General features: G+C 41.7%; 2 protein-coding genes and 1 pseudogene across 19 annotated transcripts in view; 2 read left to right on the top strand and 1 right to left on the bottom strand.

Annotated features, from left to right (window-relative positions):
- LOC103541420 (cytidine monophosphate-N-acetylneuraminic acid hydroxylase) overlaps window positions 1-17,126 on the top strand; it is a 348,688-nt gene that overhangs the window by 78,983 nt on the left and 252,579 nt on the right. The window lies entirely within an intron of this gene.
- The window catches only part of CARMIL1 (capping protein regulator and myosin 1 linker 1), a 312,501-nt gene that overhangs the window by 285,921 nt on the left and 9,454 nt on the right, over window positions 1-17,126 (bottom strand). The window lies entirely within an intron of this gene.
- Window positions 8,663-16,606, top strand: LOC139077400 (large ribosomal subunit protein uL11 pseudogene; annotated as a pseudogene).

Genomic DNA, 17,126 nt, shown 5'->3' with positions numbered 1-17,126 from the left:
TAACAGCAGGAATACTTCCCATCCTGCAACCAAGAGAAATTAACAAATAATATCAGATCTTAACTTTGGCCAAACAAAACCTGGAAATGATTCCAATGTGTTTCCTGATATCTTTTTCAAATGATATTTGAGAATATGTTGCACATCTAATCATTGTATCAACAAGCAACTATTGCTGCATAAAGTACAAAAATGGTGGCTACAGGGGCCAGCCCAGTGGCGTAGCAGTTAAGTTCACACACTCTGCTTCGGTGGCCCAGGTTCGCCAGTTCAGATCCTGGGCACAGACCTGCACACCGCTCATCAAGCCATGCTGTGGCAGCATCCCACATATAAAATAAAGGAAGATTAGCACAGATATTAGTTCAGGGACAATCCTCCTCACCAAAGGGCCAAAAAAAAAAAAAACAAACAGGAGGCTATAGATGGAAATACGCAGATCAGGTCAAGGAACTCCTAATGAAGTGGGGAACACAAGGCAGGTACCCAAACAAGTGACATGCAAGGAAGATGAATAAATTCCACAACATAATGTAAATATATAATTAAACTGTTAACAAATGCACTCTGTTTACTTTTCCAACTTAAAGCTTTAAATGGTTGATAAATATGTGAGAACTCTTCCTGCAAGCGTAGGTATTGTTGCTCAGTTTTCATACAGCCAGGGCAGTACAGAAGACAGTTTGGTGGCTCCTCAAAAAGTTAAACATAGAATTATCATATGATCTGGCAATTTCACTCCTAGGAACATACCTGAAAGAACTAAAAGCAGGGACCAGTACATCAGTGTTCACAGCATTATTCACAATAGCTGAAAGGTGGAAACAACCCAAATGTCCATTAACAGATGAAGGGATAAACAAAACGTGGTACATCCATACGATGGAATAGTATTCAGTCATAAAAAGGAATGAAGTTCTAATACATGCTACAATGTGGATGACCTTGAAAACATTACACTTTATGAAATAAGCCAGACACCAAAGGAAAAATATCGTCTGAGTCTACTTATATGAGGCACCTCAAATAGGCAAATTCATAGAGACAGAAAGTAGAATGGTAGTTTCCAGCACAGAGTGAAGGGAGGAATGAGGAGCTGTTGCCTTATGGGTACAGAGTTTATGTTAGGAATGACGAAAAATTTCTGGAAATGGATAGTGGTGATGGTTGCATTGTGAATATACTTCATGCCACTGAATTGTACACAAAATGGTTAAAATGGTAAGTTTTATGTCATGTATATTTAGCCATAATTTTTTTTAAAGTAAAAAAAAAAATTAAATGGCTGGGGCAAATAGCAGCTCAATGAACATGATGTTTTCAGTGGTAGAGACAGGAGGGCCTCACTGTCCTGATGGTCCTGCAACAGGCAGTCCTACAGGCCAGTAACCTACACAACGGCTACATATTCACAAAGGAGGACAGCGATCTCCAAGCTCCAGCGAGAGAAGCGTTGTATCCCTTTATTTTGTGTGCTATCAGCTAAGCGACAGGGACCACCTACAAAAAACAACTTTAGGAGGCCGGCCCAGTGGTGTAATGTTCGTGCGCTCTGCTTCAGCAGCCCAGGGTTTGCAGGTTCGGATCCTGGATGTGGACCTAACACTGCTCCTCAAGCCATGCTGTAGGAATATCCCACATACAAAGTAGAGGAAGATTGGCAACAGACGTTAGCTCAGGGCCAATCTTCCTTACACACACACACAAAAAAAAACAACTTTAGAATAAGAAATTATCAACAGCTTCCATGGGATACAACTCACTGAAGAAAATGGAAGGGTCCAAAGTTGAGAACGAGAGCAACAATTCTTACAGAGCAGGCCACATTAGAGAAACAAGAGGGCGAACTAGCTGCCTCCTCAACTTGCCACTTGTTTTAACGACTCCACAAAATTAATGTAATTTAATACAATGATAATACTTAGAGGAAGCTCTACAATTCAGGGCCGGGGGGTGGGGTGGGGGGAGAGCTCTAGTGAATTACCTCACCTTTTGAAAAGCGAAGAAATGAGGACAACGAAAGGAGAAAACTCTTCATGTATTATTCACTGAACTGGCTGGGCCCTTTTCTCCTAAAATACTAAAAGCTCGACTTCCCACTCACTCTCACAGTATTCCTGGAAGGCGGCTTTTCCACCCCCACACTATTAACTAAAAGAGCAGACCTAAGGACGTTCTTCAAAGCATTAGCACTAACCCTCAGGTCTCCCAATTCCCAAGTTCCCAAAACAAAAAGGGCTGGTTAAAGGTCCCTGAATCTTTCCCCATCTAGAGAGATGACAACGCCCATTGTCTTCTGCCACCAGCACGGCAGGGAGAGAATTCTGCTCAGAGGAAGATCCAGACGTGCCAAAATCCAGCCCTGCAAAACACATTCGAAAAAGCTTCTCCCATCTCTACTGGAACTCAAAGCAGCAAACCCACGAGGGACCAAAGGCCAGACTTCCCAATTTGATTTTCAGCTCGAAGTGATGAAGAGTATTCAAACATGGAGCCGAACCATCAGTCAGTGTGAGACTCAGTGGTTCTCAGCAAGTGCTTTGTCCTGGCCTCCCTAACAGAAGTTCTAAGTTTTTAACAGCACAATTGTGACATTTAATATGCTCTAACATAAATTATTTGACACATGAACAGTGAAAACTCTGAATGCTGGAATGGTAGATCAAAGGAAGCATTTTCCTACTTGAATATCCTCTGGGACATCTTAGTTAAGAAGTCAAGCAATCTTGCCATCTATATACTTGAACTTGTCCAACTCCAAGAAACTCCAGCTCCCACCCTCCACCCCACACACAAATCAGAACTTTCTATTACCGGACAGCTCTGCTGGGGAGATTTTTCTGAGGTTCCTGACAATCCTGAGTCCCCAGTAGTTTTTATCCATTGTCCACAGGTCATAAGCATAGATAACAAATCCACATCCTCTCCTCTGTGACAGCCCTTCCATGTGTGAGGGCTGCTCAGCACCGTGGAGAAGGCAGCCTCGTAACATAAAGTGCACACAGTCATATTAATGTATTTAGGGGAACTTCCCCCGGCCCCGGCCCGCCCCATTTCTCAATACTTTTTCAAAGCAAAGTGCTCGGAAATTCCCCTAAACATTTATAAGAAGCAGATTGATTATCGGACTCGACTTCTTTTGCTCAAACCAAACTCAGTGGAGGAGATCCCTGGACAAAGGGCTTCTTCCTCGACTCGAGCCCAGTCAATTCCCAAAATACAGCCTTCTTCCTGCAAAGCACAGCACCTTCACACACAGATGGTGAGCAATAATTATTTGGTAAATGAAACATTTCAGTGATCTTCCTGAAAGAAGGATGGACGAATACGTCGTCTTGACAAATTTTTGTCCAATTGGCTAATTTGTAAAGCATCAGAAGCAGATATGGCAACTGTCCAAAGGGATCACAAATTCTAATATATAGGTCCTTTATGTAAAAGATAAAACACTGAAATAAATAAGTTGTCAGCTTTTCTCTGAATTCCTCAGACCACTAGTGCCCTATGAGATGTTAATTGGTGCTTCATGAAATGTACAATGTATATTAAGTGAGAATGCTAAAGGTTCTTTCTGACTAGAGAAATGGAGACACCTGTTTAACTTTGAGCAATGCAAAGTCAAGTCCTTGGGCCTGGAGCACTTCACTCCCAGGACATCTATTCACATCTTGGGAGCAGGATCTGTTCCCCAATTTGGGAAACACAGGCTTAGAGCTACACAGGCCTCTTCTGGTTTATACGCTTAAAAAAGGGTTGCTAGTGGAACCAATAGGAAATGAGATGCTTTAAATTTTAGGTGACAGTTTTACTTGTTTAAAAATAATCAAATAAAATCACATTATAATTTTATCACATGAAAGAAAGTGTCATCTCTGAAAGCCTATGAAAAGAAACTTTTTCATTGAATCCGTGGAAACAATTCTCACAATGAAAAGAAAGACTACCTGTGCAGGCAAAGGAGGTGCCAGGAACCTGCTAAAAGTCAAAATCAAGGCTTCACAAACAGGAAACAAATCACTCGCTCTGAAATGAAGTGCGAAAGGGAAACAAGAAAAGCAACTCATTTGCACAAGGATTCACATTCCTGAGACAGTGGCACAAACACTGCACAGTCCCACCACAGTGAGATGTGACAACCTTTCTCCTTAAGCAACCTGTAATCTCCTGGATTAGGAACAGGGTGTAACGGGGAGCAGAGCTGAAATGAACGAGTCGGGGAGCACTTAATGGCTTTCTTGACTGCACTAATCATTCTGACCAAAGCAGAGTCCAGTTCAAGTGTTCGCAGCCGGCCTTTCTCCCCTCCTCGCTACATCACTGTTATTGATCCCTGCATCCTGCACAAATTAAAGATGGGCTACGTTAGATAAGGCTGCTGAGTAAGGAGACTTACCAGGCCCTTGAGAAAACAAGTTTGGACTTGAGGCTTGTACTCCAGACCTGTATCATTTCCTAGGCAAATATTCTGTGAATACCTTGAAAAAGATTAGGGCTAGGGGTGCTTGATACCAAAGTAAAATTTAAAAAAAGAGTCCTAGACTCTGGAGTAGTTTATAATCTCCTCAAGGATACTAGTTTGAGAACAAGAGAATCCTGATTATGCTCTTGGTCAGGCCCCAAATCCTTTAAGCTGGCCTTGAAAACAAGCACTGGCCCACGTACCCAGAATCTATTACCCTAATGGAACTCAACCATCTGAGCAACAAAGTAAAATATTCTGTATCACCACTCATTTCCCTCTGGAGTGATTTGTGTCAAAGAATCCCATGGATTTGCTGCACAAAACTACTTGTATTCTTTTCCAGGCTTTAACGAGAAAGAGAGGGAGGAAGAGATGACTGGAAGGATAAGGGAGGCACTAAAAATTGGAGAGGGTCAACGCCAATCCTTCAACTACAAAGAAATTTCTTTAGGCCCACTGAATTTTTAGAAAATGATTCACAAGGCTGATTTCAACACTCCACGGCCTGTATTTCCAATGGTTTTTGTTAAGGCCCTAACTCAGCACCTCCCTCAAAAGAGATGGTACTGAGGGGCCTTAACAGGAAATATTAAGAGAAAATGTTGTCCGAGTCAAAGCAATAGATGCCTGGAACGAATATGGTAAGTTGGCCCCTTTGGTCTGATCTAAGGTTTTCTGAAATACACCCTATGCAGGTTTCTTTTGGGACAGTCAACATTGCATACTGAAATGTACAGCTTCCATCTCCCATTCTTTCCTATAATGTGGACTTCAGCTGCATACCAGGATCCCATGTGGAGAGTGTTTTCAAATAATGAGGTAAGGGCTACCCATGTGATTCTGAGGCACAGCCAGGATAGGAATCTCTGCTTAAAGGAAGCAGCATGCCATGAAACCTGTCTGCAGAGAACACATGGTCTTCTAATGGGAGTGTATATTTGTTGGGGTCTTCCAGGTGACAAAAAATACACATATATTAAGGTTGCCTCAGTTAATGAGAAACCTAGAGAAGGATGAGGATACCTAGAGAAGTCAGCAGACAAGCAAGCAAGACAGGAAACCCTATGAGAAGCTGCCCAGCTGCGTCTCGGAGAAAACTGAAAAACACAGTGCCTAGATATAGTCATTACTTTGATCCACTCAACTTTAGGAGTCACCCTTTCCAAAGCAGCCAGCCAGCGCTCTCTCACCATGTTCCACTTCTACTGTTCTTGCCACAATTGGCTCATTAATATGATCAGCAGACACCTAGCATGACCTGCCCAGTAAAAGCCATTTTTCTAAACGGATTTCAAAGTTCTGTATATGGTGGCTTATGATTATTCTCAATAAGCCTTATTTTACAGGTATCTAATTGGTGCTTACTTAAGAACCCAATGATTCTCAACTTTCCACATGAATCAAAATCACCTGAAGGGCTTGTTAAACCAGACTGCTGGGCCTCACTCCCAGAGTTTGAAATTCAGGACCTCTGCAAGGGACCTCTGTGAATTCACAGTTCTAACAAGTTCCCAGGTAACGCTAATATTTCTGTTCTCAGGACCACACACTGAGAACTACTGATAGAATCTATTAGGTATCTTAAAACAAGACAAACTCCTGTTCGGTGCAATCTGGTTTTTTTGTTATATATAGATATAGGTATCTAAATACTTCAAAAATAAGTATTTTAAAATGCATATATATTTTTAGGTAAATCAGCCATACCTATATTATAGAACTGTCAGTTTTCAGACTTAGCTATAACTCTATCAGCTAAGCATGACTAGGTATGCACCTGCTCTCTGACATTTTGGGAACCACTGCTCTAAACCAGTCGTTCTCCACTGGAGCAGTTCTGCCACCCAGAGAACATCTGACAACATCTGGAGACATTTTTAATTGTCATAACTGGGAGGAAGGGGTGATGCTGCTGGCGTCTAGTGGGTAGAGGCCAGGGATGCTATCAAACATCATATACTGCACAGGCAGCCCCCTTCAGTGAAGAACGATTTGGTCCAAAATGTCAATAATGCTGAGGCTGAGAAACTCCAATCTAAAGGTTGTTTAGGTGAGAGTCCAGCATGGCCTGGAGATTCAGAATCCAACATGCCCAGGAATCCTCAAGTGTGGAGCTACATGGGCCACTGAACCCAAATAATGCCCCTCACCATAAAATGAGAGCAATCATAACTGAAATCCAGGAGGAAGTCATCTGAGTGAGGCACCAGGAACAGGCGGCCGTGTCCCAAAGGTGCCAGCAAAGCCCCACAGGGATGAACAGGAGCCAATGACTGATTTGGGGGCTTTTTTTGAAATCTGACTAACTTGGAAGTAAAAGAGGGGCTTCAGCTTATTTCTGAACACATCCAGATTTGCAGCGAAAAGGAGACAAAAAAAGATACCCAGAGAAAATGCACAGCACTGTCTTCAGAGACACATTCTCAACAATGTTACTTATACCCTTTCTTAAAGAAAGATTTTTCAAAAACAATGCACCCTCTTTAAGAGCAGCCGAGTGAGAAAATCCTAAATCCATTTCTGTAGACAGTCGATATTGCCTTAAAATAGCTCTGAGCAGAGAAAATATCGAAACATGTATCTTGCACAGGGCCAAGGAAAGATGGAAAGTAGAGTACTTCTTGGGAATTTACATAAAATATACCCAAGTAATCCAGGACTATGAATATACTATCAGATTCTTATAATCAGAGCATTTAGCATCACCCCTCACAACAGTAATAATACTAAGATTTATTGATGACTTACTATATGCCAGACACTATTTAAAATATTTTATAAGTAATATCTCATTTAACTTTGAAAATAAATCAATAAAGTAGGTTCTATTATTAGACCCATTTTACAGATGAGGAAAGTGAGGCACAGAGAGGTTATATAGCTTGCCCAAGGTTAGATGGTAGCAAATAGTAATTTCAGGATTCAAACCCAAGCAGACTGATCCAATAACATAGAGGCTTGCTAAATGAGTGGGAAGTATAAATTGTCTGTGAAGACACTTGAAAAAAGAAAAAAGCCATCCCTGAATTTAAGGTTAAATACACCACAAGCATCACTCTCCAGAATATTAACATGTAGCGCCCTACTCTGATGAATAGAGAAACCGGCTCTTCTCCAAGAATACAAAGCCAGACAGAAAGGAACGGAGTGCACAGGCTTCCCGCACATACACCATTGCTAACACCACTTGTTCAGCTCCACGAACACCCCGCATATGTCAGAGGTAAAGACAGATGCCACTTTCATTAAATCTCTGCAGCAAGCACACACAAATGGGACAATGCTTAAGCAAGTGTGACAAGGTGCTAATAGCCTCTGCTTTGCTGCAGATGCTTTGTTAATATGCAAAACCGGACAGGAAAAATTGGACCAACTTCTTCCATCCAGGCCTTATCTAGAAAGAAAGAGAAATATTGAATGGAGATGACCCAACATGTTCCCCCACAGAGACCAGGGAGAGGACGGTAAAATGATAGAGGGTTAAGGGCTATTTAAACTCGGAAAGTTTTTTCTAGAGAGGCAAACTGCTGAAAAGGAAACAGCTCCCACAACTTCACGCTTAATTCACAAATGATGAATTTGAGGGGATAAAAGTTCTGACAAGGAACAGGATGCCCAAGAGACTTAGATGGAAACATCCACACAAACAAGCCAAGCATTGGACTAAGTCATTCTCTGCAAGCTGGTTTTGATTTTCATCAGCACAAGCAGTGCCTGTGACTCAGTGAACAAAGTTGGACAAAAAGTTTCCCCAAATTGCAACATTTTTGCTATCCCAAGGATGCAGGCAGAGAATAGAAACTGACTCAAGGCGATTTGAAAAAGGAGCGAGGATGCTCCAAGGGCCAAAATGAACTAAGATTGAGCAAGAAAGCAAACACAGGGCATCCTCTCCAGGTCTCCAATTCATTCTCATGCCCACGAGGTATGAAATAATCTTTTTTTGGTCACTAATTCAGGACACATGAATTCAGGAAACGGAAAATGCCCAGTGACAATACCTTACCTACCAGCCTGGACTCCCACTTGCCATTCTCTAGCTCAGATTCAACAAGAGAGTATAGCTGGGGTGTCAAGAACCAAATCGTCTAAGACTGTCTTAAAATTGCGCAAGCCTTCTGAAATCTCAGTAACTTCCCCACATCTGGCTCTCTTGCTTTTCCTGGTCTGTTCCACAAAGTGACAACTGTAACCCTGAAAATGGAAGGGGTCCTATGCCTCTGTGCTTGTTTTCTGAAGCAGCAAATAAGGGGATCCCTGAGGAGCCTCAACCGATCTGCCAGCCTTGGAAGGAAAGACAACCACAAGCAGCATGATACACAAGACAGCTCTGAAGAGAGAGAAATGCAGGCTGAACCCTTGGGGGACTCTGCAAGGAAGAAGGGGCTCCATGAGGAGCTGCTCACGGGAGGAGAGCCCACAGGTCCTCAGCACCTGCACATGCCCGCCGGGGGTGAGTGGACAGAGAGAAGGTGAGGAAGTGGAGAAGCTAAGTGGGAACAGAAGGAAGGACGACTCCCCAGCTGCAGGTAGTGGGGAAGGACCATGCAACTTCAGAGATTTATTATTAGCTACATAGGTGAAGTAAATTGCCATCAGAACTGTCTGGGAGGAAAAGTAATGTCTCCTTTCATTAGGATACCAAAAGATCTTCTAAGACACAGGATTAGCTGTCCATGCATATTAGCTTAGAGTTCTTCTTAAATACACTTCATCTAATGAAAGTGCCATGGGCCTTATCATTTGCAAATCAGCTTAACTACCCTTTATCAGAGCATCCAGAGCAGAGTATTCAAAGACCCAAGGCAAGAAAGTCTCATGACAAGAGCAAAGATCAAGATCAAAATCGTACAGTATAGTCTCACGCATAGCTAGTGTTCAGCACGGAAAAGCCTATCACTGATCCAGCAGAAGCCAAGACAGCGAAAAGCAAGAACTGTGACTCTGGAACCCCATTTGCAGTAAACAGAAGAGCCACAGGACTTCTCTGTGCCCAAAAACATATCAGAGAAGACAAGACATCCACACCGGCAGACCCGTGCAAGAGTCGTAAATAGCAAGAAAAAATGATTGCCTCAGGAGCTAGGATCCAAGGAGCACTGATCTAAGAAACACAAGGACTGGAACAAAGAGAACAAGCCATTCTGCTACGTAGTTTTGTTTTTTTTTTTAAGACAATAAAATTGATGTGATAGGGGAATTATTCTCTATTGAGACTTCCTGAATAACAATCAGGTGAAAAATATATCCTTTTAAAAGCCTGTCAAGCAGCAATTCCACTTCCAGGAATTTATCCAAGAGAAATAAATATGAGGATGTGACCATTTATAAGGCAAAATATTGGAAGCAACCTAAATATCTCAAAATAAGTCTTAGATAGAGCATACCTCTAGTGGATTAATGGAGTGCCATGCAGAAATTCAAAACATAGATATATATTATTGTCATGGAAAGCTTTGACCTTGAAAATTAAATTTTAAAATTTGCTTACAAAATAGTATTCATGATTCCATTTAAAAAATATATATTTATATGTATGCTAGCATAGAAAAATAAGGAAAATACTCATTGGTATTTTTCCAATGGTTATATCTGAATTGATAGGACTAGGTAATGCTTCAGTTTTGCTTTCCTACATTTTATGATTTTTTAGTAATGCAAATAGCAGATACTTTCACATTTAAAAAACAAGAGGAAAACTTTCAATGCCCAAGCAATGTGCCGCTGGTATTCTTCTCCTGGCAGACTGCATCTAGATCAACGTTTCCTACATGGTCTGGAGGAACAATTCTGTGATGTCACCGCCTACATCCCCCCTTCAAAAGGCACAATCCACAGGAGCTCATTAAAGACTCTGAGAAAGTCTGTTTAATTCATTTTCTTTAAAGGTACTCAAATATATCTCAATTTTATTAAGATCCTCTATACACACACTTGCTACTGAAAACAAACAGCACAAAAAAATTATTACAATTCAAACCTTTGAAAACTAGAAAATCTGGTTAATGCACCCTGCTCTAAGCATGCTCTAGCCAAACCACTCGATGTTTTCTTTACATTCTTTCCACACAAGTTACTTTGCTTCAAATTCGTGATGTTGGGTTTCATCTTACTGACCTCAGGCTTCTAAAACACAGGCAATACTTGAGACATATTAGTGCTTCTTTGGGTCAAATCAAGAAGTTAAAATAAAGTATACTGAAGTCATTCAGATGCAAACTACATAGGTTCCTTATAAATTACTAGTACCAAGGTAGAAAAGAGATGCTAGAAAAGAATACAATACAGAACTTACATCACTTACATCAAAATACTGGTCTACAGTCCATCTGAGCATAGAGTAGCTTTCCCAAACTGTTGCATAATGATCCTAAAAGTAGTCATAAGAATAAGGTTTATGGCTCACTTGACTCTGTCATAATTATTCTCCATGCCAGTATTCTCAGAAAGATCTCTATGATACAGGCAATGATGACAGCTACATTAAATCTTTGAATTCTTGATTCAACCTCAATTTCCTCCTGTCATGGTTCTCTCTGAAGCACAGGAAGTTTGCTGCAGTAGTGGCGTTTCATAATTTGTATCATCCTTTGCATCCTTTCTTTTGGAGCAGTTAACAATGTCCTTACTCCCCTCCTCCTGTAGGGTATGCCATCACTTAAGCCCGGGAATTTCTTTTCTCTGTCAGGCTGTTGGGGTTGATATTCTGGGAGAAGGGGAGGGAATTTGGTACTAGGGTTGAGAGTCAAGTTACTAAGGTTCTTTATTAATGCTTCTGAAATAAGTGGTGAGGCAGCTGAACCTTCCTGGAATTTTCTTCACTGAGAGGACTCCAGGGTCCAGGTTGGGTTAAGCTTTGGTGAGTCCACTGGAAGCTTAGTCACACTTGAAGCTCTTCCTAGGTCTTTGGGTTGAGCGGAAGGTGATGCTCAAGACTCTCAAACTGTTACAAATAAACTAGCAAGAACTATATAGCCCAGAAAGAGCGAGAAAAACCCAACTCTGACAAACTGTGGTGAGAGAAAGAGCTCTGTTTAATTCACTTTAACAGTGTTTGTCAGACATTTGTGATGCCAAAACACCTACAGTTTAAAAGGCACATTGACAAAGTAGGATGCTTCCCAAGCAAGATGATCAGAATAGTAAAAAGGCTGAAAGCAATGCCCTCCAAGGAGTAAGATTGCAGGAAGTGAGCACACAGCCTGAGGACTAAAAGACCAAGGAAAAACATGATAACCATCTTCAAATACTTGAACCGCACTCATGAGCGGTGGGGGGGGGGGGGCAATTCTTCTGTGATGTTCTGGTAGACTACACTAGAGTGAATGTGGGGAAGTTACTCAGAAGCAGATTCCAGCTCAAGCTAAGAAAGGACTTTCTGAGACTCTTGCTTTTCCCATCACCAAAAATAGTGAAGCAAAAAGTGGATACCCAGCTATCAGGGATGCTATGGAAGAAACTTCTCATTGGCTAGGGTGCATGGTTAGATGGCCACCAAGAATCCTCCAACCCCAAGATCCCCTAGGTAGCAATCAGGAGGGCAAGGCCCGTACAAAGTTTCCCAGAGTCAGCTTAAGTCAGTCTGTCCATACGAGATCCTGTCTGGAGGACAGGTCTACTATTCCCAGTCACTGCCATAAATGTCTCCTGAGACCCTGAGGCCCAAGAATCTGCAGAAATAGACACATTTCCCTCCCTAATAGGACTAAGCACACCCATCTCTACCCCTTACCAAAGGCTGGAGATGCTCCAAGTACAAGTCAGGGCATTTGTACATCCCTGCCTCTACCTCCACAAAGACTCACTGTGCAGCTACTCACATCTAAAGAGACCAAGACACCTACTGGTCAAGGTTCATCAAGAGAATGTTTTCAAAAAAGAAAAACTCTCTCCCCTCAAAAAAGAAAAATTCTCTCCCCCCCAAAAAAGATGAGGAACTGGACCCAGTGAGTGAAAGTCAATAGACTGTTTCATTTACCCGCCGCCTCCACACACACCCCCCCCCCCACCCCAAGCATCCTTCTTTTCCCCCTTTACCCTTCTTTTCTCAAAGAGTTGGAGAAAGTGATATATTTAGAGAGAGAGAATATAGTTAACAAAGATTCACAACAATACGCCCCATGTATACCAATCCAAATTCTTGTATTCTATTAAAAGAGGAGCATTTTAGGGGAAAAAATCTTCTAAGCTTCATCAAACTTTAGCTGCATTTTTTCAATCTACTATAGCAATAGGTATTAACAGTGTTTCCAATGAAATGAAACATAAAAGTGTTACAGTAGCCTTTTACTACAGTCTGTTTTGTTTTCTCTGTAACTATTTTATAACTATGAAAAAAGAGTTCTCCCTATTCATTGCATATTTTGGTTATTGCATTTTTTCTGGCACCTTAGTTTCCACAATGTCCCTTTCACACTACTCCCAAACTCCCTAGGCACCCTCCCCTCCCCAAAGTGTACCTAAATGCCCTGGTCCCAGGGTGGCTAAATCCCAAAGGCTAGAAAAACAGTATCTTTTTAAGAGCAACGAAAAGTTACACCCAGGCTGGTATATGTTCAACAGCTTCTCTCCCAAGGTCATTTGACTCGCCTATCCTAACTACAGAAGAAACTGGGGCATTTGCCGAGGAGAGAAAGAATGTAAATGCAGCTCAGGTAACAAGTTCAAGCTGGCCAGAACTGCCTCCTGGAAATATATGCCCAGAGCCTGCCTCCAACCCCCTACCCGGAGATCGGTGGGCGCTGACTCCAGTTTTGAGTTAGGTTAAATTCTAAAGCACTCAATATGGATTCTTTTATTTTGAATATCCCAGAACTTTCACCAGGACCCTTGGCAACAATGTGTGCTCTCTGATACCCACTCCTGAAGATCGTTTCAATGTTGTTGCTGTTTTCTAAAGCTCAGTTTTCTAGAGTCAGGTAACTTCACCCAGGTGCTTTGAAAATTACCTGTGCACTGAATTGTAAGTGATCCTTAAAAGTTGAGACTCCTAATCGTACCACAAAGAGAACTGTTCAAATTACCCAACAACTAGTACAAGAGCCTCCCGCAGAGGGAAATAAACCCAAAGGCCTAGAACAATGATTTTCCAACAGCGTTCTTCAGAAACCATTGCCATCTACAAACATCTGATGTGAATTTCATTCTTACCTCTATTTTAACTGCTGGAATAAACCACAAACACATGATTTGATGTGTTAACATCTTGGAGATCAACAACGAGGTAAGCTATGCCACCAGGATAACCTACTTTTGAGCAGAATTCAAAATAAAGCTTCTCCTGCCATCTCTGTTTACATGGAAAGCATCCTGAGATGGCAAACCAGCTATTTCAAAAAGTGTGATATTTGTACTACTTTACTGGTGAATAGGGAGTCTCTAATATGCAGCCAGAACAAAATTGAATCTCCCCCTCTATTTCCAATTTTTTTTTAAAGTCTAGAAACCACTGGCCAAGGCTGATGTCTCCTGAAAGTAGCTGGAAACACAAATTCCAAAGTGGATATCTGTCTGAGAAGGGACTATGCCACAGGAAGTGCTGCTGAACCAACTTAGGTATTAAAGACTCAGAAATTAGGAAAACATTCAACAGACTGGCCATGCAAAATGAACACGGCCTAGTGTGAAAGAATAATGCTTCCCATATCGTAGAATGTCTGAGATTTAAAATAATTAGGCAGGGGCCAGCCCCATGGCCGAGTGGTTAAGTTCACACACTCTGCTTCGGTGGCCCAGGGTTTCGCCGGTTCAGATCCTAGGCACGGACATGGCACCGCTCATCAAGCCATACTGAGGCAGCATCCCACATGCCACAACGAGAGGGACCAGCAACTGAAAATATGCAACTATGTACCGGGCAGGCCTTGGGGAGAAAAAGGAAAAAATAAAATAAGATCTTTAAAAAAAATAAAAATAAAAAAATAAAATAATTAGTCATTAAGTGGGCCAGATGCTTACAAAACTTTTAGGTGAGAGATATGCCCTTTTTAATGTATTTTTCTAAGAAATAGGTAGTAGTAGAGTTTATATTTTGAGTTAATGAAAGACAGCACTGCCACCAAAGTATTTTAGTTACCCAAAATAACACTCTTATCCATTTCAACACTTTTAAAGCTAACTTACAGTTATTCCAATGAAGCCTAATTAAGATGCTCAAAAGTTATAAATAAATGCCAAACAAAAGAAAATACGTTAAAGAGATTCCAGGTTAACTTTTCAAGAGAAAATAAATGAACAATGGGTGCATTGTTTTAAAGGGAATAGGGGAACAAGCCAAAGGGTTAAATTTGCATGCTATTTCCCTACCTGCTTAGGCTCATAAGAAAGAGATTCCTGCTCCTGACCCATTTTATGAGGGGTGTAGAAGAACAAGGGGTTGGCAAGGATGATAGAACCCAAATTCCAAAATGAAACAGAAAAAAAAGGAAGCTGAGACCAGGAACAGACCTCCACATACTTCAGAGCCACCACCCTGGAGAGAGGAGACCACATTCCTCTCCACCAGACAAGCAACAGCAGAGCGTGGGTAGGAAGAGGTCACCAGGGACCTTGCTTCCTCCTGAAAATATTTTTCTTTCCACCATTAGTCCTCAAAAAAATGTCCGGGCAATACCAAATGCTGCCAAGAATCTGGAGAGATTGGATAACGCATCCATTGCTGGTAGGACTCGACAAGGATGGTACAGCCACTCTGGAAAATACTTTGACAGCTTCTTATAAAATTAAACAGGCAATTCTGGTGCAAATCTGCAATTGCGCCCATTGGCATTTATCAGGGAGGAATGAAGACTTATGGTCACACAAAGATCTATAACCAAATGTTTATAACAGTTTTTTATTTCTAATAGCCGAAAAGTGGAAACCACCCACAAGCCCACCAATGGGTGAGTGGGTAAATAAACTGTGCACATCCAGACCACGGACTATTCCTCAGCAAAAACAAAGAACAACGGATACACACAACAACTTGCATGAAGGTCCAGGGAATTGCTCGAAGTGAAAAAAGCCAACCCCAAAAGACGTATATCATGTGATTACACTTACGTAACATTTTGAAGTGACAAAATTATAGAAATAGAGAACAGACTAGTGGCTACCAGGGGTCAAAGTAGTGACGGGTGTGTGAGTGTGGCCATAAAAGGGGATATGAGAGATCCTTGTGGTGACAGAAAAGTTCCACATTTTACAATATTCATGTCAACATTCTGGTTGTGATGTTATACTATAATTTTGCAAAATAGAGGAAACTGGATAAAAGGGGATAAAGGATCTCTCTGCATTATTTCTTATAACTTCCTGTAAATCTACAATTATCTACAAATGAAAAGTTATTTTAAAAAATAGACAAACTAAAATACATTTGTAAAAGGGCAGGCACTGTAAAAAATGGGTGAAGATTCTATTAGAAAACTGGAAAAAGGCTTTCAGCTAGAGGCGGCCAAGGTGCAACTTTCTTCAGTCATCCAGAATCCAGGTTCATCCAACACCAGCTGCCTCCACCGTGCAGCCTAAGTTTGACCCCGACAAGGTCAAAGTCCTGTACCTGAGGTGCACTGATGGTAGAAGTTGGTGCCACGTCTGCCCTGGCCCCCAAGATTGCTCCCCTGGTTCGGTCTCCAAAAAAGGCTGGTGATGACATAGCTAAGGCAACTGGTGATTGGAAGGGTCTGAGGATTACAATGAAACTAACCATCCAGAACCGACAGGCTCAGATTGAGCTGGAACCTTCTGCGTCTTCCCTATCATCAAAGCCCTCAAGGAACCACCAAGAGACAGGAAGAAGCAGAAAAACATTAAGCACAGTGGAAATATCACCTTTGATGAGCTTGTCAACATTGCCGGAGAGATGCAGCCAATCGTTGGCCAGAGAACTCTCTGGAACCATTAAAGAGATCCTGGGGACTTCCCAGGCTCTGGGCTGCAATGTTGATGGCTACCACCCTCATGACATCATAGATGACATCAACAGTGGTGAGGTGGAATGCCTACCTGGTAAAGAACCACCGAGGAAAATACTTCAATAAAGGGTCATTTGACAACCAAAAAAAGAAAATGGGAAAAAGGACTAAGAGTCTAAGAAACACAGAATCACTTCCCAATGACATCTCCTGAAGATAAGAAAGAGGTATTACAGCAAGAGATGACATGCTGCCAGTGTGCGGCGGGTGGGGACGAGACCACTTCTTAGATAAAAAGTACAGGGCCCAAGGGCTGCTCCCTAGGAGAGTATTCCTAAGGATAGACAGCCTTTCTAGCCTGTTCTAGCTTCCTTTTACACAGTCCCAAAGGCACCAGTTTGGGCCTGCTCCATCCCAGTTTCCCAACCTATCGTTTTTAGGGTGTCTGGCTAAATAAGTTTGAGAAAGCATACTTTATCTCATTCTTAAAAACCTCAATGCACATAGTTGTATTAATGGCTCTGAAAAGCCACGCAGTAATGAAACTGGTTTGTCTTGTTTAACACCCTGATTGCCAAACTTATTTGACCACAGAACATTCTTCCCCCTGAACACCCTACCATTTCTGATTTCAGCTGACCAGAGCACACCTCACAAATTTTGGATCTAGTCAGTTGCACTCCATCCTGCTAAAAAGCTGCCATAAATTATAAGTAAACCTTCTTGACCTCGTGGTGAACAGAGCTCAATCCCTCAATAAAGGCAGC

The sequence above is a fragment of the Equus przewalskii genome, chromosome 19 (assembly GCF_037783145.1).
Source record: "Equus przewalskii isolate Varuska chromosome 19, EquPr2, whole genome shotgun sequence".
Taxonomy (NCBI): domain Eukaryota; kingdom Metazoa; phylum Chordata; class Mammalia; order Perissodactyla; family Equidae; genus Equus; species Equus przewalskii.
Note: the sequence above shows the minus strand (reverse complement) of the source record. Positions and strands in the feature narration are given on the sequence as shown.